We start from the raw sequence: 14,332 nt of genomic DNA, 5'->3' as shown, positions 1-14,332 counted from the left end.
TTTCTTTCTTCCTTTCTTCCTTCCTTCCTTCCTTCCTTTCTTTCTTTCTTATAATGGCCATTCTAACAGGTGTGAAGTGATATTTCATTATGGCTTTGATTTGCATTTCCCTAATGAGTAATGATGTTGAGCATCTTTTCATGTGCCTGTTGGCCATCTGTATGTCTTCTTTGGAAAAATATCTATTCAGATCCTCTGCCTTTTTAAAAACTGGATTGTTTGGGGTTTTTTTTCCTATTGAGTTGTATGAGTTCTTTATATATTTTGAATACTAACCCTTTATCAAATATATTTTCTCCTATTCAGGAGGTTGTCTTGAGGTAATATTAAAAAAAAAAAAAAACGGAGTAAGGAGCAAACACTCATGGAGCACATGGGGACACAAGGGACATAAGGATGCCGCTCTTGTCTAACCCTGTGCTCTGCTGTGCTTTTGTGAGCAAGTCCAGTCTGCTCCACTAGACCCTAAGCTCTTAGAGTGCGGCTGGTGTCTTTTGTCCCTTTGTGTTCTCCCTGGTGCCTGGAGAGTGTAGTGCTAATAACACACTGATGACTGGGAAGCAATGTGGCCAGCAGACAGGTCATGTACTTTGACATTGGTGGTGTTCTCGAATCCTGCCTCTGGCACTCACCAGATGTGCCCTCACAATCTGAGCTTCTGCTTCTCCATGGAGAACAGCAGCCACGGTTGTTGCTGTTGTGAGGATTACATGAGAACGTGGGATAAAGTGCTGGGGCAGACTGGCACTCAGTAAAGGGTCCCTCCTTTCCCCTTCTTGTCATTCAGTCTCGCTACTGCTAAGATTCCTCCATAGGTTTGGAGGTTGCAGAAGTTTTTGTGAAACTAGACAGTGTCCTCAAAAGTGTTCATCATGCAATAAGTTGTATCTTCAGTCCCAGAGTTTCAGTCTTTGAATTTCTTTATCTTTAATCAGAACCCAGAATCCAAGTGTCAAATCTTCTGCTTGCTGGTGTGCTTGCTCAGATGTCATTCTTTGCTTGGGTCAATGATGTGGCAGAGTGACGGTGAGTGGGGTGGGGGACGAGGTGGAGAAACTGGGAGAAGAGTTCCTGGATCTCAGTCAAAACAACTTGCAGTCGTGAGGAAAGGGGGCTCAGTGTTTTTTTTTTTTTTAAGTGATGTGTTATTTGAACAAAACAGGATTTCATTTGATGTGGTTGCCCTTGGATACTCATCCCTTTCCCCCAACCATGATATGTTCTTGCCTGAGGGTCCAGGGAGAGTATTTAGAATGGTTGCTCTACGCAGATATTTTAAAAAATCCTTCCCAGTTCCTACCCTAGTTATCTCGATTGAGGAATAACTAGTTGAGAGCAGGTAGTGGCAGTTTCCTGTACCAGTTCTCAGGCTTTTCTCTGTATGTGTGTGTTGGGAGAGGGACCGCAGGGTGGGGGTTGGGGGGTCAGGAGGAGTGTACTTGTTAAGCCTGCAGCTTACCAGGGAGCTAAACTGTCTAGGTTCAAAGCCCGGTTGTGTTACTAACTAAGCTTTCCCGGCCTCCATTTCTTCATCTGTAAAATGCAGGCAGTGCCTGTCACAGGAGGCTGCTAAGAGGGTGAATGAGACAGTCCGTGTAAACCGCCTAGACTGGAAGCCCGTGGAAAGTCAGTATCATTATCATTCCGGGAATTTTGAGTCGACTTGCTTTTCTATTGACAGTGTGTTGTAAATTCTTTCATCTTGGTTGTAAAATCTTTCATCTTTCTAGGGGCAATGCTCTAGGTCTCCTGGCTGAACGCTCTGTGGTTCCTATTGTAACCATATGCTGTCTTTGGAATGTATAGAATCTTTGGTCCACACATATTTGCTCAAATCCAGCCACATCAGAAGAGGCAGGGAGACTTTTCTCACATTAAAAATATCTATCTAGTCTTTGTTCTATGCCAGACACTGCTCTGGGTCCTGTGATGATGAATGATGAAGATGGCCCTCTGTAATGGTACCACATGCCAAGGTACGAAACCAGTCGGGACCTGCGTGAGAGGTATCTGTGCAGAGCGGAGTTTCACTCATGTTGTAGATCTACACAGAGTGCTATTTATAGGTCCATCCCCTAATACAGAAAATGACCCATGAGATGTGATGAAATGTCTCAAATTCCTTCCCTCATCCTTTAGCAATATATTTCGCCTTTTCAAAGAGACAAAAGAGTAATATTTAGCAGATCAGACAGATAATAAACATTCATGAAGTTACACTGTATTATCAGTAGGTCATATCTTTTTTGGATTAAATTGATAAATACATATAATTATTCATCCTGAGAAGTGGCACAGCTTGAAACATAGAAAAAAATTAAGGAAAATATGCAGCTTAAAAAATACATGATGACGGATTAAGGGGGATGGATTTCGAGTGCTGAGGATATACCCAGGCAGGCTAAATAATGGCCCACAAAGATATGTCCTTGTCCTTGTCCGCATACTGAAAAAGGTCTTCGCAGATGTGATTAAGGGAAGGATCTTGAGATGAGGAGATGAACTTGAATTACCTGGGTGGGTCCCAAATGCAATCACATGTATCCTGAGAAGAGGAAGGCAGAGGGAAATCTGACCACACACAGAGGAGAAGGTGATGGAGCAGAGAGAGACTTAAAGATGCTGACCTTGAAGACCGAGGTAGCCACAAGCCTAGGAAAGCTGGCAGCCACCAGAAGCTGGAAGAGGCAAGGAGTGATGCTCTTCCAGAACCTCCAGAGGGAGTGTGGTCCTGCTGATGCCTTGATTTTGGCCCAGTGATACTGATTTTGGACTCTGGGCCTCTAGAACTGTGGGAGAATACACTTCTGGCGCTCTAAGCCACCCAGTTTGCAGTAATTTGTTGTGAGAGCCACAGGAAACTAAAACACCCAGTCATTCTGGATTAATGACGGGGAGCAGCACCACTGACCCCTCTGCCAACCACCTCCGCATGATACTATCTAGTGTATGTTCTGATTCACTGTGTTAGTTCCAACTTAATGTTCCTTTATTTTCCTTTGCAGTCTATTGAATGCCAGATAGCACATAGCTTTTCTTTAATTTTTTTTACTTGTATGTTGGTGTTTTGATTGTGGATTGAACAGTGGCGTCTCCTTCACTTTTTTTTTTTTTCCAGATACTCTAGATTATTTTGAAGCACGGATTACACTGGGAGGCACTGATCTAGGTAAGAGATGGGAAAGTCTGATGTCTGCTCTGACCCACAGCTGAGTACACTATTTTATTGACATGCACACAAGTATCTCTTAGATCTAGGGCCCCTCTCCCTTGAATATCAGTGGAAGAAATAAGCAAATGCTTGAGGTTTGATTTCTTTCTTTCTTAGGCTCTGTGCTGACCCTGTCACTTTTTAAGAACGTGATAAAATTCACTCTAAGGAGGTTACCTTCATTTGTTCACTATACCTAGGTGGTTAGCTAAAGCATCATCCCTTTACAAGAAGATTATTATACCCTAGTTACATAAACGGATTTGTGTGCTCCTTCAAGTTTCCAAAGCGTCCCTGCCTCTAATTTAGTATGTCTCCTCCTTAGGGTGGGTCCTTTCCACATAGCCTAACGTCATTTCATTTAGATTCTTCCTGATTTCATTCTCAGGGCTTTATCTTGAAGTGGTCATGTCTTTAAATTCTACCCATATGCGGTAACTCCCAACTTTCTATCCCATCTCCAGCCTGCGCCACTCTCCCCGACTTCGGACTCCTTGCCGACTGCCTGCTGGATGTCTGATAGACGTTGCTCCTTGGATGTCTACTAGACATCTCCAACACGTGTTCTATGAGCGCATTTATTCCTCGTCACCTAAGCTGTCTGTTTGCTTTCTCGTTTGTAAATAGTAAGTTCCACGAGGCCAAGGCCAATGTCATGTTCCGTGCTGTAGCCTCCGCACGTAGCACAGTGCGAGATACTTTGTCGGCAGGCAGGAGATACTCATTTGTAATGAAGGAGCAAAAACAAACTCCCAGCTGCATCTTGGAGCTTGATCTTTTGGGGGTGAGGCTGGACTGGTCCCTCAGAGACGAGCAAAGGACTGGGTCTATGTTTACCACTTTGACAGAGACCTAGCGATGAACCCATTTTCCCTCCCCCCTCCGCCTTTTATTAAAGGCTGTGGATTTCTGTAGTAACTTTCGATTGCACAGAATTGCAACCCTTTGGTGTGGACAGACTGGTGGTGGCGGACCGCGGGCGCTGGCCGCGGGGTCCGCAGGGTCCCTGCGAGGGCGGCGGGGCCAGCGCGAGCCGTTCCGGCGGCCGCGCGTCGGGGCGCGAGCGGCCTGGGGTCGTCGGAGCCCGCGAGAACCGAGGTCGGGGCCCCGGGGCGAACGCGCGTCCGAGGCAGCGCAGCCCGGGCCGTCGGGCGCGTGCGGCCCGGGTCGGGGCCCTGGGGCGGCGACGCGTCGGGATCTGCGCGGCAGGGGGTCGCGGCCCTAGGCGACGGCGCTGGCGGTGCGGGTCCCGGAGGCTCCGCGGCCGGCGCCGCCCGACGTCACTTCCGACCGGAGCCAAGATGGCGGCGGCGCGGCCGCGGGCGCCGGTGCGGGCGGAGCGGCGGCGGCGGCTCGGGCGGCGGCTCTCGGAGCTCTGAGGCGCGGGGCGCGGCGGGCGCAGGTGAGGGGCGGGTGGCTTCTGGGACGGCGGCGGGCTCGGCGCCGGGACGCCCGTCCCTGCCCGCGAGGAGCGAGGAGACGGCGGCGGCGGCGACGGAGGCGCCGCGCCGGGCACCGGCGCTAAGGGCCAGGCGGGCCGGCGGGCGCGCCCCCTCCGAGGTCTCGGCGTCCCGCGCCCGCGGGAGCCCCGGAACGAGGCGCGGACCGCCGGTGGCCGGGAGGTGGCCCGGGGTCCGTCCCTCCGGCGCTCAGCACCCCGGCCCGGCCTTGGGGCCCGGCGCCGTGAAGTTGTCGGGTCCGCTTTGTCGCCTTTGGTTTGCCGCGCGCCCCGCGGGGAGGGCGCGTGTGGGCTGCGGGGCGGCTGCGACCCCGGCGGGACCCGGGTCCCGGGACAGCGAGGGCGCCCGCGGGGCCCCGGGGCCGTTCCAATTTCAGGTCGTTTGGCTTTTCTTTTTTTGTGTGTTCCAACCGAATGTGTCTTTCACACTTGCATTCTTAATTTGTTTTGTGCCTCGCGTCTTTGTGTTTCCTAAATAGTTTCTGTGCGGTTTAAACCTGGAGATGGTCTCCCTCGATAATCCCATCATAGACCCACCGGTGTTTTTGTTTTTAACAGATGTACACTTATCTGTTACTCATTTTGTAACCAAGGATATCCACGAATCTATTTTTGATGGTGGTTAAGTGAGCCACGGAGTGGACCTCACAGGTCAGTGTCATCCCCGCGCATCCCTGGCTCCTCCCGACCCACGCGTGAACCACCGAGCCGCGACTGGCCGCCCTCTGTCGGGGCCCTGAGCTGCGGGAACAATCCCACATCCCACCCGGGAGCCCAAATCCCCTCCGCTACGCAGCTGTACCCCCCCCCCCCCCCCAGGACATTTATGCTGGCCCCTCTTTCATTAGGCGTTGTACTGATGTTTTGGGTTTATTTCAGAAGTGGAACACCTTTTGGTGAATCCCAGCAGGTCTTTAGATCTCTCTGATCAGACCCTAAAAATGGTTCCACCAGAGGGCCGTTAGAATATTTCGTAAAGTTTTTGTTTACTACAGATTCATTGGTAAAAGCAACCTTAGTGTTTAACAACAAACGAAACCTCCCATTGATTCTCTTAGTTAAGAAAACAGACTTCACTTCATCTTGGTTTGATCAGCTGCGTGAAGTACTGAGGGAAATGTAGGCCTTTACAATTTTTTCTTTTTTTAGCATGTTAGAAATTTGGCGGCCGAATGTAAAGGAGGAGGAACTGACATAATCGTATGTTCCTTTTTAGTAGGGTTTTGTTTTTGAAATAGCATGAAGCTGCCTTTTCATTCTCTAGAAGCTTCCTCAAAAACACTCACTTGACCCCATTCTTTTACACGCAGAATCTCAGTATAGCCTTGAGAAGACCTTTAAAAACCATCCAACTCCCTCATTTCAAGTGATGGAAACTGAGATTGAAATTCATAGTGGGACTGACATTTGTTCCCAGCTTCTGGTATTCCAGTTTTGTTTTTTTTTTCTTTTTTTACACGTTTTTTTGTTTGGTTTAAATAAGTTAATACATTTGAAGTGCTTAGGAAAGTGCCAGGCACGTCGTCATAACGCCCAATAGAGATTCGCTTTTGTTGATTCTGCAGGTGGTATCTTTAATTAAAAAGTTGGCATATTCACGTTTGTTTGTCCCTCATTTTATGGACAGTTCCTGAAACAATACAGTTTAAATTTATAATAATGTGTTAGTTTCTGTAAGTATGGAACCTAACAAGAGATTCTCACGGTAAGACAATTTGAAAAGAGAGGAAAAAACACAAGGAGTAGAAATCAGCCGTACCCTTCCCACTGCTCAGACAACCACTGCGAACGTTTTGACAGACCTCCTCTTCCTTCCTGCCTCTCTCCGTGTATGTTTCTTTCCTTGTGTATTTTTATTCAGTTCTAAATATGTACATTTTCTACAGGCTTGATATCTATATATGATTTTTAATTTGTCTTCCCTTATGATATTGTGAACATATATCCATGCCATGGAATCTTGGTCAGTATGATTTTTAATGGCCTTGTCATATATGGATGGGTCATGATTTATTTATCAATTCCGTATTGATCAGTAAGGTTTCTATAGCGTGAGCTTTTTTTTTCACTGAGATTTGTTTAAAAGGCTTGTCTGTCGTGAATTGTGAAATTCTCTAATCTTCTAAGATGTGTGGAAATGTAAATTCTGTTTTTTAGCCTCTAAATACACATTTTTCCTGCTGATGCTGTTTTGAGAAGCAGCACTCAGTTTCAGCTCCCTTTTATTCACCTCCTTCAGCCGAGTCTGTGCAGTTACATACATACATCTGCACGAATATTCTTTTGATGATTATTTTACGTTAGATGTTTATTTATTCATTGGTATGTTTCTTTAAGCTGCCAATCTCTTTTTAAGTTCCAGATATGATTTACAAACCTTTTAAGTCTTGTTAAATCATAGACTTTCCGGGATGGAAAGCACCTTAGGTTATTTACTATTTTCATGTCTTCTGACTTGCTTTTCATGCTATTTTTAATACCAGTGCAAAAGATAAAAAGCCTGTGGGCTGCACTAGAAAACTCCGTAGTGGGGAGTGAGAAGGGAGGAGGTGGGCAGTGGGGGGAAATTGTCAGACTTACGTGGCAGATGTGTAGATCCAGGGAGTTTCCCGATGGCGGGGACTTAACCCGGCAGTGACTTGTGCTGACTGTACTGCCCGTGTCCAGGGCTGTGCGATTTGCCTGGAGCCCATCAGTTATGCTGTCAGTCTTCCTAGCACTTGGTTAGAGGTTTGGGGTACTATTCTGGTGCTCTCTTTTTGAAGTTAGAAGTTTATAGTTATAGCCGATAAAATCATCATTGTAGAGCGACTGAAGGCAGTACTTGGGTTCCATTAAAGCAGGGTTTCTTAACCTTATCATGATTGATGTTTGGGGCTGGATAATTCTTGGTTGTGGGAGCTGTCCTGTACATTGTAGGATATTTGGCAGCATCCCTGGCCTCTACCCACCATATACCAGTAGTTCTTCCCCCATGTTGTGACAAACGATGGTCTCCAGACATTGCCAGATGTCCCTTGGGGGGCAAAATTGCCCCAGTTCTCAGCCGCTACATTAAAGGAAGGTCCATTTGACTAGATGATTGAATCATTGAAGCAGTTTATGGAATCTCTTTAGTCAAAAAAAGTGTAAGAGTGTACTGTAGGGTTTATGTGAGGTCCCCCTTGAAGCCAGACACCAGACTTACTAGCCCGTGGGAGTTCTTTCCCAAGTGTGGTTTTATGACGTTATTAAATGGTCACTTTCAGCAGTTTTGCCTTGGCGTCCATCCCTTCCATGGCAGGAGATAAAGCACGCAGGTAACTGGAGACTGGAGGAATTTTTCATGACGTAAGATCAACATTCCCAGTGTGTAGATTAAATTATTATGAACTTTAAATAAATTTGCATAGAATTGATGCATGGTGAATAATTTAAGCTTGTGGTCTATTACACTGAATAGCACAGAAACAATGGTCTTTTCTCCCAGAAAATGAGACTAAGTGCATCAACCCCTTGAAGACTGACGGTGGCAGCCTGATTAATTTTTCTAAAATCCTCCCCCCCCCCCTTTTTTTAAACAACCAATTCAAGGTTATGCATTGAAAGTGATAAATTTGTCCTGAGGAAATAAAGTTTACTTTTGAAGTGCTTAGCTAACTTTAACTTACTACTTTATAATTTAAAGTAGGTTATTGATCTTCATGGCAAACATGCAACTTCCCCTGGAGGAAAAAAGTATAGGTTGTCAAATCTTTATTTGAATTCTTTAAAAGAATAGATAATATAGATTGAGTTTTTATTGTGGCAAAAGTAATCTTTGATAGGTAAGTTAGAACCTACTGATAAAACATGAAAAAAGAGATGTGCTGTTGGACCACATTTGGTAATGGGGTGGTTTTCTGAACTGCAGGATATCTGAATGTACAGAATCACATTCATTCACTGGAATGAATGCATGTGTCATTTAAGTATTCTTTCTTAAAGAGAATGCCTTTCATTCCCCACCCTACTTCCCTGAAGCATGAGTTAAGAGTTATTGTATGTAATAAATCTGGTCCATTTGGAGTGAAATACTCTTACAATATTTTTCGCAGTACCATATAGTATTTATTCTTAGAGTCTTGGTTTATGTCAGACCTCTGCTGTGTTTTCATTTATTAGTCCTTTGAAACATGTAATAAAGGAGGTTCACTGAATACTTATATATTTGCCAGCCATTTTGCTGAAAAAAATATTTTGTAGCTCTTGCAATAAATCATATGATAGGTTTTGCTATGAAAGAGCTAAATTACTTCTTGGCACAGCAGTGCCTGAAATATGTAAAGCTAAGTGCAACTGTTAGTTTGATTACGGAGGGCAGCCTGTCTGGAAATTGGTAAAACCTACAGATTTTGCATGTGTTTAAAAGTAGTTCTACAAAGACTACTTTAAACTCTGGTGGGAAAATTCTGTGGCATTTCTGAGTAATTTAAATAATGCCATCAAAATTTGAAAAGTATTGTGAGATTCACCAAACCCTTATATACTAAAGTAGGCATCCCATGATTTACACAAGACCTTCTAAGACAGGATAAATTAAGCGTAACTTGGAATATCAGTATAAAAATGGGATTCTAAATATTTCCCCTTCTGAGAGGCTTATTTTAGGGAGACTTTGCTATAATTCTGAAAAGGCCTAATTTTAAAGTACATCTAAAAGTAGAATTTTAAGAAAGAAGGACTCAGGATAAATTAGATTCTTCGTTGGGAAGCTCTGTTACCTCTTGTTAGAGGTTATTGAGCTGGCCAGTTCTCTTGTTTTGGGAGGTAAATACTGTGTCGGTGCGATCCCCTGGTAATTATACTTGAGTGCTGCCTCAATATGCAGAATAAACTCCATCACAGATCAGGTGCAGAGACCTCCTTATTTCCGGTAGTGGTTGGGGTAGGACAGCTGTCCTCTCTTCCTATTTGAAAAATGGGGACAGTGATTACTTACGTCTTACACTGGGATGTTTTAAGCAGACAGATGAACATATGAGCCATTTGAGATACTTTAGGTTTTTCACAAACATTAATAGCATTTTTCTTAGATATTTTTCTTAATGTAATAGGTATGGAGGGATAACATGGCATATGTATTGTCAAGGGAAGCCCTTCCAAGTTACCTGTGAGTCCTGCAGGTTTTTGGCCTGCCCTATCCTCCCTGCACCGAGCTTGGCGGAGGAGGTGACTCCTTTTTACTTTCTTCCATGGCGTTCACAAAGCCACATCCTTCGGCTTTTCCTCTTCTCTCTGGGTGTTTTTTCCCCTGGAGATTTCCTCTGTCCGGAGGCACCCCCTTGTGGCTGGAGATTTCTAAATCCCTATCCCCTGCCTTGAAGACAGTCTGTGTTGGGGCCTTTTCCCCCCTATTTGATGGGTGCTGCTTTCCAGGGATGTCTGGTCTCTCCTCAGAGTCTCTAAAATGGAGCTCACCGCCCTGCACTTGAATACCACCCCTACTCCCGGCTGCTTTGTCTTTAAAATGCAATCATTTTTCTTGTCAGTCACATTCCAAATTTTGAACTCATCTTCACCATCTCTTTTTACCTCCTGTTCAGTTAGAAAACACATTCTGTTCATTCTTCCTCTGCAGTGCTGGTCGTATTTTTTGTTTCTTTTTAGCTTTCATCAGTGTTTCAAACCTTTATCGCTTATCATCCAGATTCTTAACTAGCTTGCCTGGCCCCAGTCTTTTCTGGCTGCCCTTTCCTCTCCTACCTCACTCTTTCCTGCCAGTTTAATCTTCCTAAACTATTAGACATTGTTTTGTTTGTGGCACTTCTCAGTCAGAAGCTCCTTGTGGGGAAGTTGCCCACCCCAGGTGGCCAACACTGCCTTCCTGATGGGTAGTCCTGAGAGCAGGCTCTTTCCGCGGCCTCCTGCCTGCATGTGTTCTCGGGCTCTGCTTTTAAGTGTTCTGTCTTGTCTTCCATCTTTCTCTAAAGATCCTCAGGGCTTTTGGAGTGGGTCAGGAGGGAGGCTGGGTGGGATCGTAACTCCTCCTTCACTACTATCTGGGGAACATTACCCACAGGTCAAGGTTACTTTTAACCTGGAACTCACCACCCCCTAGAACTGTCCCATCTAGTCTATAACTGCTCTGCACAGACCCTCATTTGAGTCACACTCTTGGGCTTACTACAGCGGCTAGCACCAAGGGCTAGTCCTTCACCCTTTATATCATCAATGGGGAGGCATTTCTCTTTATCTTGAAACAAGAACCACAAGTAGTTTATTTTGAGGAAACATACTTTAAACAATAAAGACTCATGTATGTACAAGAGCTTCTTAAACTGTAGAGAGGACACAAACATTGCTCTGCAAACAGTAGGTGTTGCTGTTATTTTAAAATGCTCTTAAGGACAGAAGTAGTTATGTATCTAGATGATAGACTCCAAACCTCAGATTTTATTTAGACTAGAAGAGTCACTCCCTACCAAATTAACTCTTGGGAGAAGACCTCTAGAATCCGGTAGGGTTGTATGTGCCCGGCGCATCTTAGCGAAATACAGTTTACTGGTCGCTCCATCTGATGTAACTCGTTTTGCTTTAGGTTGTTCACTTCTGAATTTCAGAAACCTCCTTGTCATTTACGTGTGGTTTGTGGAAGATGAGTTTTCCTGTGTATTTCGCCATGTAGGAGAAACCAATAAAGCTCTGAGCCTGTAGGAGCCTGTAAGGTGACTGTATTAATGCTCAGGATGTGAGAAAATGAGAGGACTGGTGTGTCACCTTACTGAAGCTTTCTGCTCCTTTACAGGAAATTCAGAAGTATTTTGCAGGGTTCCAGAAAATCTCTTCAATTTTAAATGTTTAAACACAGAAGCAACCTCTGCATTTGCAACTCCAGTGGAAAAACACTAACTCAAAGGGGTCAACTGAGAATTCATTTTATTTTGGAAATTGTGAAATGAACTATCATGTGGCACCTTGCTTTAGAAATTTTGTGTTTGAGTAGGAAGCTTGACATTTGAGTGTTAGGAAAGAATTGACTTAATTTTCCTTTTATAATAATTAAAAGTTTTTACACATCTAACAGGGAAAAGTTAGAAAAAGCATCGTTTTATAGGAACTTTTATAATTTTAATGCTGTTTTGCAGAATATACAGTCAATAGTTGGTTAAGTTGTATTTTTCCTGGGAGAGATGGGAGTTGTAATAATAACCTTCAATCTGCACAGTTCTCATCAGACAGAAGGGACTGGCTGGAAAGCATTTGTGTTCTTACCCACCTACCTTTTCATGTGGACTTTTGTATCTATATTTTTTGGCAATTAGTCTTGAATATAAGGAAATTAACTTTTTTTTTTTTTTTAAGGAAATTGACTTTAAATTCAAGGGTATTTTGACTGGATGGAGTTAACTTTATCCAGGAAAATTGACAATGATTCTTTTGTTTTTAGTACCATGGGGAGGAATATCCTACTGTTACAGTGAGAGTAATAATGTTTTAATTTCTTTAGAGAAACTGGGTATTTTTAATTGTAGGGTTAGTGGGAATTATTATAGAAACCCTAAACAAAACCTGAGATTTGTGATGTAATAAATTACATGTTCAGTGTAATATAATGACATAGATATATACATTTAGTCAAAAGAATAAGAGGACGTGTTATAGTAGCCGTCCATAACGTGAACCACGTACATGATACGTGATCAGCAATTCCTACACATTTATTGCTAAACTAACTCTTTATTAGTGGATGCTTGGAGCAATATTTTTGAAAAATTCCTCTTTAATCTCCTCCCCACCCCAGTAAAGGAGAGAGAGTCTAGGGGAGGGAAAACCCTAGAGGGCCATAATCTACATTTGGATTTATATTACTCTCCTAGTTTATCTGCTGGTCTCTTGTTTAACGTTCTCCTGTGGTGTATGTATAACTTAGATATTTCAAACATAAGCTCTAATCAGCTTCATTGTCTCATTGGAGCCCTGTGGCTTTAAAGCCATTCACAACAGCAGACCGTCTGGTTTTCCCCTCACTTCTGTGGAAACTGTGTTGTCAATATCGAATTCTCCCACCTGGGGTAAATTCTCTAAACTCTTCCTTGTTTAAGGTTGGTATCAGGACACTCTGCTCTATGAATTTGGGGAATGAGGCCCTGGGATATTATCTGGTATTCTGGGCCTCATTGAAGAAACTGATTTATGGCAATGGGAGAAATTACTGATTTATTTATGAGCATTCTATTCTTTGTATCTCTTTATACACTTTAGGTAGGGAAATTCCTCTGTGTGATACTCTTTGTTATATTATTGGCCGGTAGAAATGGTTCTAGAGGGTGAGAGACATGAACAGTTTGAAGCCATAAGAGTTCACACCCTACCATTTACCAAAGAATTATCAAATGTTTGCTGTATTCTCAGCCTCTTTCTCTACACACACACACACACACACACACACACACACACACACACACACACACACACACACACACACACACACACACACTCTTTCTCTCTCTCTCTCTCTCCTTATTCTTAAAATGATAAATATACCAGGCTTGATTTTTTTCACTTTAGCTTATTTAATTGGCTAATGTAGTCTGCCTTTTAAAAGGAAAATTGGGGGTATATTTTTTAGTGTGAAAGTGTGAAGCTAGATGTTCTGGATGATTATTCTTGTGAAATTGTGTTTATTATTTTAGAAAAGGAAAATGAATGGTTTTTCATTTAGCAAATTCCTAGGCAGAGTCAATGTTTATGTATTATGTGCTTTTGCTTACTCCGAGTAGATACTAAATGTTTTCATATTGATATCTAGAATTTATAGATTGTAACTTGGTGATTCCATTCTTCTGGCAGGAATTATGAGTGGTAGTTTTATATGGTGAGTACATTAGCTGTGTTTGTTAGTAAAAACTGCTTTTAAGAAGTTGGCATAGTTTAGATATTTTTTTTCTAGAAGTTTCTGGATTTGCAGGAATATTTTGGTCAGAGAAAGTTAAGATCAGTGCTAAACACACTATGTCTACTCCTCTAAAAGCTTAATCATCTCTGTGTTTGCTACACTGATGTTCATTTACCACGAAAGACCTACTTTATGTAGTGATTAGTTTTAGAATAACTTTTTATGTAGTTATAAACTGTCCAGGATTCCTTTTACAAAATGGTATTTTTTAAACTTTTTTTTTTTTTGGCGTCTAATCCATGTTTTCAATGTATTTATGACTTTTTAAATTTTGATACAACCTTGCTAATTATTACTTATTTCTGTTTTATTTTTTGTTCATAAGTTATATGTTGCTTTCTAAGTCTTAAAAGTTCATTTCTGGGTGGAGAGTAGAGCTCAGTGGTAGAGACATACATAGCATGCATGAGGTCCTGGGTTTGATTCCCAGTAACTCCATTTAAAAAAATGATAAATAAATAAATAAAACTAATTACCTCCCCCACCAGAAAAAAAAAAAGAAAGTTAGTTTCTTCTGAGTCTTGATTTTACAACGTGGCATTTGTTTGTAATCTAAGAAAGTAATTATAAAATAATATCAGTGACTTCTAAGAGAATGTTACAAATTTGATTATTTTCCAAGACCAGAAACATCTCAACTGATCCTAAAGAATAATTATAAAATAATGTCAGTGACTTTAAGGTGAACATGCAAATCAGATCAAATAATTATTTTCCTAATCCTTTCCCCTTCCTCCCAGACTTA

At 42.8% G+C, this 14,332-nt stretch overlaps 1 protein-coding gene across 5 annotated transcripts in view; it reads left to right on the top strand.

Moving 5' to 3' along the window:
* Positions 1-4,519: 4,519 nt before the first annotated feature.
* Positions 4,520-14,332, top strand: part of PRDM2 (PR/SET domain 2) — a 109,228-nt gene continuing 99,415 nt past the window's right edge. For 2 of the 5 annotated variants that reach the window (XM_031464103.2, XM_031464102.2), the window contains exon 1: positions 4,536-4,613. The gene's annotated coding sequence lies outside the window, so the exon portion shown is untranslated. Of the gene's footprint in view, positions 4,614-14,332 lie in introns of all 5 variants that reach the window. The other 3 variants (XM_031464107.2, XM_031464104.2, XM_031464101.2) reach the window with 3 other exon arrangements.

The sequence above is a fragment of the Camelus dromedarius genome, chromosome 14 (genome assembly GCF_036321535.1).
Source record: "Camelus dromedarius isolate mCamDro1 chromosome 14, mCamDro1.pat, whole genome shotgun sequence".
Lineage (NCBI taxonomy): Eukaryota > Metazoa > Chordata > Mammalia > Artiodactyla > Camelidae > Camelus > Camelus dromedarius.
Note: the sequence above shows the minus strand (reverse complement) of the source record. Positions and strands in the feature narration are given on the sequence as shown.